This window comes from Elephas maximus, chromosome 15 (genome assembly GCF_024166365.1).
Source record: "Elephas maximus indicus isolate mEleMax1 chromosome 15, mEleMax1 primary haplotype, whole genome shotgun sequence".
Classification (NCBI taxonomy): domain Eukaryota; kingdom Metazoa; phylum Chordata; class Mammalia; order Proboscidea; family Elephantidae; genus Elephas; species Elephas maximus.
In genome coordinates this window covers 39,380,366-39,390,373 of record NC_064833.1, presented here as the reverse complement: position 1 = coordinate 39,390,373, position 10,008 = coordinate 39,380,366, and the positions used below count along the sequence as shown (strand labels likewise).

Genomic DNA, 10,008 nt, shown 5'->3' with positions numbered 1-10,008 from the left:
AAATAATGTGTGGCCAACATTCTTGGACGCAACCCCTTCACACATTTATGTATTTCCTTAGGATAAATTTCTAGACCTAGACATTCCTGAATTAAATACATGAACATTTTCCAGGCACTTAATAAATATTGCCAAATTGTGTTCCAGAAAACTAGGTATTTTTAATGTCCAATTTCTGTAGTTCCCTTTTTTTTTAAGATGTGATATTTCTTTGTATTTGTATTACTTTTTTTAGTTTTCATCCATTCATTTAACAAACACGAATGCCCGCTATGTGTCAGATAGTATGCATAGCCCTGGAAAAGCAAGTACACATTCCACCAATGATAGTATGAAGTCAAGAGAACTGTATCAAAGGTGTTGGGGAATTATGGAGCTATGGAAAAAAGGCCTGGGGATCTTCTTCCTTAAGATTACAGCCATTGAAAACCTTATGGAGCACAGTTCTACTCTGAAACACGTGGTGTTGCCATGAGTCGAAATCAACTCAACAGCAATGAGCTTGGCAGCAGGTTTATGTGTGGGCAGGTCAGCCAATGTTTGCCAAAGAGAATGGGGAACAGACATAGGATGTTGTCAGTGTGTATCTTGTCTTGCCTAAGGAAGAATCACCCTGAGCTTCCTGGTCTGAACAAGGACCCTCCCCCATGTGGGAGAGGTTAGCAGCTGTTCTGTAAACCTGTTTCCTGGTCCTTCTGGGCTAGATTACATTTCTAAATTAGGTGTGTCCGAGTGACTCAGGTCTGAGTGGTGGAAAATGGGCACAAGTAGTGCAACGCGTGCAGGTATGCCCCTGTAGTAGTTAGAGCCCCCCCCCCCAAATTCATGTCCGCTCAGAACCTCAGAATGTGGCCTTATTTTTGCAGATGAAAAATTGCAGATATAAAAAAGTCAGGATCTTGAGATGAGATCATCCTGGATTAGGGTGGGCCCTAAATCCAATAAAGAGTGTCCTTATAGGAGGTAGAAAAGAAGACACAGGAAGATACACAGGGGAGAAAACCATGTAAGACAGAAGCAGAGGCTGAAACAACACATCTACAAGCCCAGGGGTGCCAAGAATCACTTGCAGCCACCTGAAGCTCGGAGAGAGGCGTGGAATGGATTCTCCTTCAGAGACTCCAGAAGGAACCAACCCTGGAGCCACAAGATGGAATAAGCCCAGATTCCTGAATCACTGCTCTGAGGAACATCGGTGAAGGAGAAGCAGTGTTCGTTATAGTAAACCTCTGTTTTCTGTATTTACCTGTTGCAGTGGTTAATTTATTTTAACTAATTACCCCCACCCCATAAAGTAATAAATTGTCATTCTGGCTTGCACAACAGTCTTGAAGAATTTATAAATTCTATTCTGTCACTTGAGACACTGACCATCTATGAAGAAAAAAAAAGTCCTATCGTCAGCACTTTAAAGCTGAAAAACAGACTCCTCTTCACAAACAAAACAAAACAACACTGAGGGCTGGTCTTGCCTGCACTCAGTCAACATCTCGGCAAATGGCCTTAGTTTCTCATTAGGTGGCTCTCCCCATAACGCTGCTTGAGTGTCCTCACAAGGCAGCTCGCTTCCCCCAGAGCAAGTGATCCAGGAGAGAGCAGGTTGGAAGCCACAATGTCTCTTATAACCTAGTCTTGGAAGTCACACACTGTCACTTCTGCAATATCCTATTGGTTACACAGATCTGCCCTACTCAGTGTGGGAGGAGATTACACAAGAGCAAGAATACCAGGGACCAAAAATCATTGGGGGCCATTTTGGAGACATTGCTCCATCCCAATCCTGTGACCATTTGGAATTTGACCTTCCTTCTAACGTGGACCACAATGTGTCAATTTCTATGACATCAGATTGCTGGCCCCACCTATGGGGGCTGTTTCTATTTTAATGATTGATTTGAGTTGTAACAATGCAATACCTACCACTGGTATCTAAGTAGCCCTCATAGCACTTCTTTTAGTTTTTAAATCTAAATTTAAATCTTGGGAAGCAGATCGGATGAATATTATAATCCCCATTTTGTAAATAATTAAACAGGGCCATAAATACTTTGCTCAGGTTACAGTCTATCAACATAGAGATGATCCCAGCACACAGGTCCCATGACCCCAGGAAAAGTTTTCTTTCACAAGGCCACACTGTTTTACTTTGTCTCATGGTGATAAACATTCAATGCTTGCATTTATCTTTTCAGTGAGACTGTGAAAACTAGAAGGGTCCTTTCTAAAACCAATATTTAAGGCTTAGATAATTTAATCAGAGAAATAGAAAACTACTTCTCTCAAAGCCTACCACTGGGTCATCCTTCTTCACTTCATGTTCTTTCTTTCACTCTTTTTATTTTTATTGTGCTTTAGGTGAAAGTTTACAGCTCAAGTTAAAAAAAATATGGAATGGTTCACGAATTTTTGTGTCATCCTTGTGCAGGGGCAGTGCTAATCTTCTCTGTACCATTCCAGTTTTGGTATATGTGCTGCCGAAGTGAGCACTCATGTTATTTCTTAACTTCTCACTCATGTTATTTCTTTACTTCTCATTTTCATCCCAGAATCTCATCTAGGTTTCTCCAGATCTAGACTATGCCTCCATTGACCAATGGAGAATTAAAAATTAAATTATCCTAAGCAAATTTTAAAAAAGGTATCATCTTTTTTGTATTTTGGGGTTATTTTCTGTCTTTCAGTACCTCACTGTAAAGGCAGGCAGTCAAGGTCAAACCAGGATTGTTGGCATCTGTCGAGTAGACAACCATGAATTTCTAAATTTCCGTCAAGGTTAGAATGCCAATTGGCAGGAGGAGTTTAAAACGAGTTTCATTTCTTCTGCTGGAACAAGAAACCAAAGTTGAGAGAGTTATGCTTCTTTGGAATTCCGTGTTTGTCAATATGAGGAGACTGCATTATCTGGACAGACCCAGGTATGGCCTGATAATTTCCCGGGGGAAAGATGTTCTTCTCACTCATGCTGACCCTTGTTCCCCTGGGATTCTGACTCGGAGAGCTCTGGAGGTACCTGAATACTATTTTTAGCCCATGCCTCATAGAATATTTAATATGCGGCATTTTATCATGGATTATCATGAGTTGGCTTGGAGAATTCACTCAAGCCAGGGTCATTACAAAGAGATCAAAGGGAACTCAGTAAACTGACAAATTCAGTCAGTCATATGTTGAATATTTCTATAATAATTCTGCCCAAACTTGTACTTTGTATCCAAACGATGAGTGTCCATGCTTTAGCCATGTTCAGCACAAGGCCGTGACTTTATGCTCTGTGCTTTCCTTCCCATTAGATTGGCTTCATTGCAATGGGATTTACTGTAAATGGGTCACTCAAATGATTTGATATGTAGGTAGAAGTGTGGGAACACTGGTCATCAAAATTCTCTAATTATCCCAGCTCTAAGTGGCTTTCCTTTACCCAAGTGGGTTGCCACCCTAGGTAGGGATTCCAGTCTACTCACCACCATGTGTATATTCCCAGACGTGGGTACTATTACAGTGCCAACAAATGCAGAATATTATGCTTTCCGAGGGCTTTTGTATACATCAGCATATTTGAGCTTGTAAGCAGCTCTATGAGCTGAATAGGGGAAGTGTGTTTAGCCCCATTTTTAAAGGTGGATGCAGAGGCCCTGAATGATAAAGGAATTTTCCCAAGGAATAAACTAGTTTATCAGTGTAACCCAGGTCTTTTCATTTGATCAGTGCTCTTTTCCTCACCTTTTCTGACACCTTCTCCAGGGCACAGTTAGCTATGTAGAAAATCCAAGATGGTGCTGCTTGAGAACCAAATCTAAGTCGTTTCTCTTCTTAACACTCAACTTAAGTTGGCTAGAGAAATACCAGGACTGGATTACGGCAGCACAACAAAATCAGTGAGACAGCTCTATTTCAGATAAAGACTTCCCTTAAGGTATCTCTTGATGTCATCTCTCAAAAGATTTCTCTAACTCCTATGCTTTGCTGACTGTCCAGTGTTCTTGATGTAAGTCTCCGCTGCTTCACACTCAATGCCCTCCCAACAGAAAGGGAGGATGATAGCTGAGGCGATCCTTCTCAGCCATCCCAGGCTGAGGAGTTAGATCCACATGGAGGTCCTTGGTGAGCCTTGTGTATGTCCATCTTGTTTCGATCTCTTCTCTGCCCTGTTAAAAATGAATTCAAGAGGACCTAAATGCCCTGAGACTTTGCATTTGGAAGATGAGGTAAATTGTCCTTCCACAGCCAGCAAAGAATGATGGGCATAAGACAAAGGCAGTCTTTAGCTTTTCAGAGCCTTTGTCTGAATCCTGCATGTTATGTAACAATGTCCTAATTATTCTCCCTCCCTAAAATTTCACAGACTTCCTCTTGGTTTGATTTTCTGTTTGGCAATATTTGTTGAGCCTCTACTACGCGGCGGGCACTGTGCTAGATGCTGGTGATATGGCAGTCAGCCAAACCCACCGGTTCCTTGTCCTCATGGACTTTTACAGTCAAGGAAAAAAGGACAGACATTAAGCAATTTCGATAAAGGGTAATGATTATTATGATTGCATAAATGTCAAGGTAAAAGGGCAAGGGAAACATTCCTAGCAGAAGAAATAGCATGTGTGAAGGCTTAGAGCTTGGAAGCAATATAGAGAATAAGATGAAAGTGGTGTGGGAGGCTGGTAGAAGCATAACGGTACAGGGCCTTTCAGACCTGCTCAGTCCCCTACGGTGGCCACTACCCACATGTGGCTACTGAGCACTTGGAATGTGGCTAGTCCCAATTGAGATATACTGTAAGTATATATTACAAACAAGCAAACAAAAATAAAAAACCCAAACCCAGTTGCTGTCCCGTCGATTCTGACTCATAGTGACCCTACAGGACAGGGTAGAACCACCCCATTGGGTTTCCAAGGCTGTAATATCTTCAGAGGAGTGCCCTGATAGTGCAGTGGTTAAGCACTTGGTTGCTGACTGAAAGTCTGGCAGTTCAAATCCACCAGCTGCTCTACAGGAGAAAGATGTGGCAGTCTGCTTTCATAAAGATTTACAGCCTTGGAAACCCTCTGGGGCAGTTCCACTCTCTCCTGTAGGGTCGTTATGAGTCAGAATCAACTCGATGGTAACGGTTTTTTTTTTTTTTTATTGTACTTTAGAGGAAGGTTTACGGAACAAACTAGTTTCTCATTAAACAGTATACATATTGCTTTATGACATTGGTTAACAACCCCACAACATGTCAACGCTCTCCCTTCTTGGCTTGGTTTCCCTATTACCAGCTTTCCTGTCCCCTCCTGCTTTCTAGTCCTTGCCCCTGGGCTGGTGTGCTCCTCTAGTCTTGTTTTGTTTTATGGCCCTGTCTAATCTTTGGTGAAGTGTGAACCTCAGGATTGACTTCATTACTGAGCTAAAAGGATGTCCGGGGGCCATACTCTCAGGGTTTCTCCGGTCTCTGTCAGGCCAGTAAGTCTGGTCTGTTTTTGCGAGTTAGAATTTTGTTCTACATTTTTCTCCAGCTCTCTCTGGGGGCACTCTGTTGTGATGACAATGAGTTTTTTAATCTTTATGGAATGGAAGCAGATTGCCACATCTTGCTCCAGCAGCTGGTGGGTTCCAACTTATGACCTTTTGATTAGCAGCCAGGTGCTTAATCACTGATTTACCAGGGCTCCTTAAGTCCATATTACATACTGGAGTTCTAAGATTAGTGCAAAAGAGATGTAATATCTCATTAACAATTTTATATCAATTATATGTTAAAATGATAATATTTTGGATATACTGAGTTAAGTAAAAAAAAAGTGAAAATTAATTTTGCTTTTTTTTTTTTACTTTTTTTATGTGGCTACTAGAAAATTCCAAGATACATATGTACCTCAATTGTATTTCTATTAGACAGCACTATTCTAGACACTGCGAAGGAATCTAGACTTTATCCTGAGAGCGTTAGGAAGCTTTCGATGTGTTTTAAACAGGGAAGGGACATGATCAGATTTGCATTTTCAAAACACTATGATGAGTAGACTGGGTGGTAGAATGGTGAGACTAGCGGTGAGGAGACCAATTAGGGAGAAGTTGCAGTGGTTCAGGTGAGAGATGATGGATTAGATGGAGTGGTAGCAAGGGTAAAGAGAACTTCTTAAAAGCTGAATCACTAATACCAAACAGCCCCCATTCCTGTGAGAAATGATAGGATGAACCACATGAAATTGCCATCTTTGTTGATCAAAAATGGTTGAATACAGAAAGAGCCACTAAAGGCCCAAAGGATGGCATAAATACCCGAGTCCATAATGACGTAAATAAATAGCTGAATAAATAAAAGGGGGAGAAGTGACAACTCTTTCTTATGGAAATAAATGTAATAAGAATGAGGAAAATAGGAAATTACCATTAGCACATCACAGTAAGAATTGTTACAGGAATATCCACTAACAGACACTGAAATGAGTGGACAAAAGTTTAAGCAAAAACAGGTGATTTGCGTGGTCTTAAAATATCTCCCTCCAAATACTTAAGTTATAAAGGGAAAAATGCTGCATTTACAGTGGAGAATTTGAGCAGACGTCCCCTTAGCCCAGTGATCACGGTTAACATGGCCAGTAATACTGATCAACATCATGTATTCTCAGGGGTCTGTCTATGGAAAATAGTGCCTATGGGAATTAGTTTTAAATTGTTGAATGATCTCTCACAGCTGGCGATGGAAACCACGATGGCCAATAGAAACTGTTCATTAGCACCCCTCCTCAAGCACACCCAGGGCACGTGCAGTACCTGCCATACCTTAGTTACGCCTCTGTTAAACATTCCCTAACACGATGCACTGGAAAAGGCATATCGCCTCCATGGTCTCTTTCTCAATAACGCGTAACCTCAATCTAATCATGAGAAAACCTCAAACAAATCCAAATTGAGGGGCATTCTACAAAATAACCGGCCAGTACTCTTCAAAAGTAAGACAAAGGAAAACTGAGGAACTATCAGAGATTGGAGGAGACTATGGCGACATGGCAACTAGGTGCAATGTGAGATACTAGACTGGCTCCTGGAATAGAAAAAATTAGTAGAAAAACTGGTGAAATCCGAGTAAGTGCTTTACTTAATAGTACTGTTTCTAGTTGCTGTCGAATCAGTGATGACTGATGCCAACCACATGTGTGCAGAGTAGAACTGCTCCACAGGGTTTCCAAGGCTGTGGCCTTCTGGAAGCAGATCACCAGGCCTATCTTCCAAGGCGCCTTGGGTGGGTTCGAACCACCAACCTTTTGCCTAGTGGTAAAGCGCTTAACCCTTTGCACCACCCTTCCTAAATAGTATTTTACCAGGTTAATTTCTTAGTTTTGATAAATGTTCTCTAGTTACATTCTATCATAAGGAGAAGCTCAATGAAGGGTATGTGGTGTGGGGTAATGCTATTCAGCTATATGCATCCCCTCCCTAATGGAATCAGCTTTGCTCTTCCCCGAGGCATGCTGGGGATGAATTTGGGATGGACTTGGGCTAAGGTACAAGGCCAGGAGGGGCACGACTGGGCCAGTGGCCAAGCCTGAAGAATGCCTTAGCAACAAGAAGGAAAACACTAGGCCTGGACGTGAAGTCCCTGAGAACACTGACTGCCCAAGGACGTGGGAGAAAACGATGAGCCTTGGTCCCAGCTGGAATGGTACATAATCTTGGGTCCCTTGCTGGGTGGTTGTGGAAAATACTCCAGCCAGCCACCACTGGACAGCAGCTGCTTGCCTGTGTCAGTAAGTTTCCCTGAACGTATGAATCTGGAAAGGGCTACGTGTCAGTTCTTCGGATTATCTGCCGGCACGAACAGTGAGGGTATTTCCTTGCTGGGGCTGTCGCCCGACATGTGAGAACTTTACTATATTGCAACTTTCTCTAAATATAAAAGTATCTTTAAAAATTTCACTGTTAACTTAAACGCTAGCAAGCGGCCATCTATGATGCATCAATTGGTCTCAACCCACCTGGGTCAAAGGAGAATGAAGAACACCAAGGACACAAGGTAATTACGAGCCCAAGAGACAGAAAGGGCCACATAAACCAGAGACTACATCAGCCTGAGACCAGAAGAACTAGATGGTGCCTGACTACAACTGATGACTGCCCCGACAGGGAACACAACAGAGAACCCCTGAAGGAGCAGGACAGCAGTGGGATGCAGAGCTCAAACTGTTGTAAAAAGACCAGACTTAAGGGTCTGACTGAGACTAGAAGGACCCAAGTGGTCATGGCCCCCAGACCTTCTGTTGGCCCAGGACAGGAATCATTCCCAAAGCCAACTGTTCAGACAGGGATTGGACTGGACAATGGGATGGAGAGGGATGCTGGTGAGGAGTGAGCTTCTTGGATTAGGTGGACACTTGAGACTAAGTTGGCATCTCCTGCCTGGAGGTTAGATGAGAGGGTAGAGGGGGTTAGAAGCTGGCAAAATGGACACAAAAAGAGAGAGTGGAAGGAAGGAGTGGGCTGTCTCATTAGGGGGAGATCAACTGGGAGTATGTAACAAGGTATATATGTTTTTGTGTGAGAGACTGACTTGACTTGTAAACTTTCACTTACAGCACAATAAAAAATTTAAAAAATTTTCACTGTTAAGACAGTTGAATATCAGCAATTTCATATAGTTCAACTCAATATAAAACCAGACAACTAAAAGTGCTAAAGCTACATTAACACCCTGTTAACATACTGCAAGTTTACTCGTTTTGAGGCAACTTTTTCCTTTATCTGATTTATAAGATTGCTACAGAAAAGTCTCAGGTGCCAACTAGGAGTGGGAAGAGCACAGCAGGGGACAGCACAGTTCCATTGGCCCTGTCATTACAGGGGAATGAGCATTGGGACAGGGAGAGAACACCTCAGCCATCTTCCTCTATTCCCACTTCTGGGGACTTGCCACCAAGAGGAACCCTGGGGGAGATTAGGATGATGCAGGTTCCCAATGCTCAAGGAGCATAGAAAGGCCCCCCTTCTCCAGCAGCCGTGTCATACTTAGGTGGTGTTAGGTTTCCAAGAAAAGTAGCAACAGATGCACAGAATGACTCAAGATGCTGGTCCTACATGTGGTGCCAAGTGAGTACACGGCCTCTTACCGGTGTTTAACAGGGAGCCAGCCTCTAGATCAAAGGTTAAGCTTGGGCACTGTGGAAAATGTTCTGTCATGACAAGGGGCCTTCAAAGCAAACTATAATAGTAATCTACAAAATCATATTCCACACAACTAGTAGCACCTACAGATCCTAGTTCTTCCTAGTTGTTGTTAGGTGCCACCGAGTTGGTTCTGACTCATAGCGACCCCAACATTTCCCGGTCCTGTGCCACCCTCGCCACTGCTGTTATGCTTGAGCCTATTGTTACAGCCACTCGATGGAAGTCTTTCTCTTTTTCGCTGACCTTCTACTTCACCAAGCACGATGTTCTCTTCAGGGACTCGTCCCTCCTAGTTCTTCCTGGAGTGGCTAGCCAAGTGTTTCTCTTCAGAGATGGATTACCTTTCACGCAGCCTAAGTGCCAGTATGTTTATCGTATTTAAAGCGTCTCTTAATGGTCTGAGTTAATTTAACTTCTAGAGGTGAGCAATTAATTCTCAACGTAATGGGTCTGGCTTCTCATTTGCCACAGCAGTCTCATTCATTGTAGTTACTCACTGTGGTGCTCCCATTTAACTTAAATGTTACTTAACAAGGTATTGCTGAGAGCCAGAGCTGTATATCAACCCCAAATCACCAAAAGGTAAAAATTATTTTTAAAAATTTAAATGTATTGGCTTCTTACAACTGGCTGGCTCCCATATTATCCCAATAAATGTATAGATACATGTTAAACACACACTCCTGACATTCTAAATTTGAATGAGGCCCTTAGACAAATTCAAACGCTAAGTCATTGGACAGTACCTGAAGTGACTGATGTCAAGGTTAGAGTGACTCTTCAATAAATGCAACCAACCAATTATATATACCAAATGGAATTCTTTATTGTAAACAAGATATAAAGTACAACAAAAGAAATATTGTGCAA

General features: G+C 42.4%; 1 non-coding gene across 1 annotated transcript; it reads right to left on the bottom strand.

Annotated features, from left to right (window-relative positions):
* Positions 1-2,380: 2,380 nt before the first annotated feature.
* Positions 2,381-2,487, bottom strand: LOC126059097 (U6 spliceosomal RNA). The gene has a single exon (XR_007513361.1). It is a non-coding gene; the product is annotated as a U6 spliceosomal RNA (small nuclear RNA).
* Positions 2,488-10,008: the final 7,521 nt, after the last annotated feature.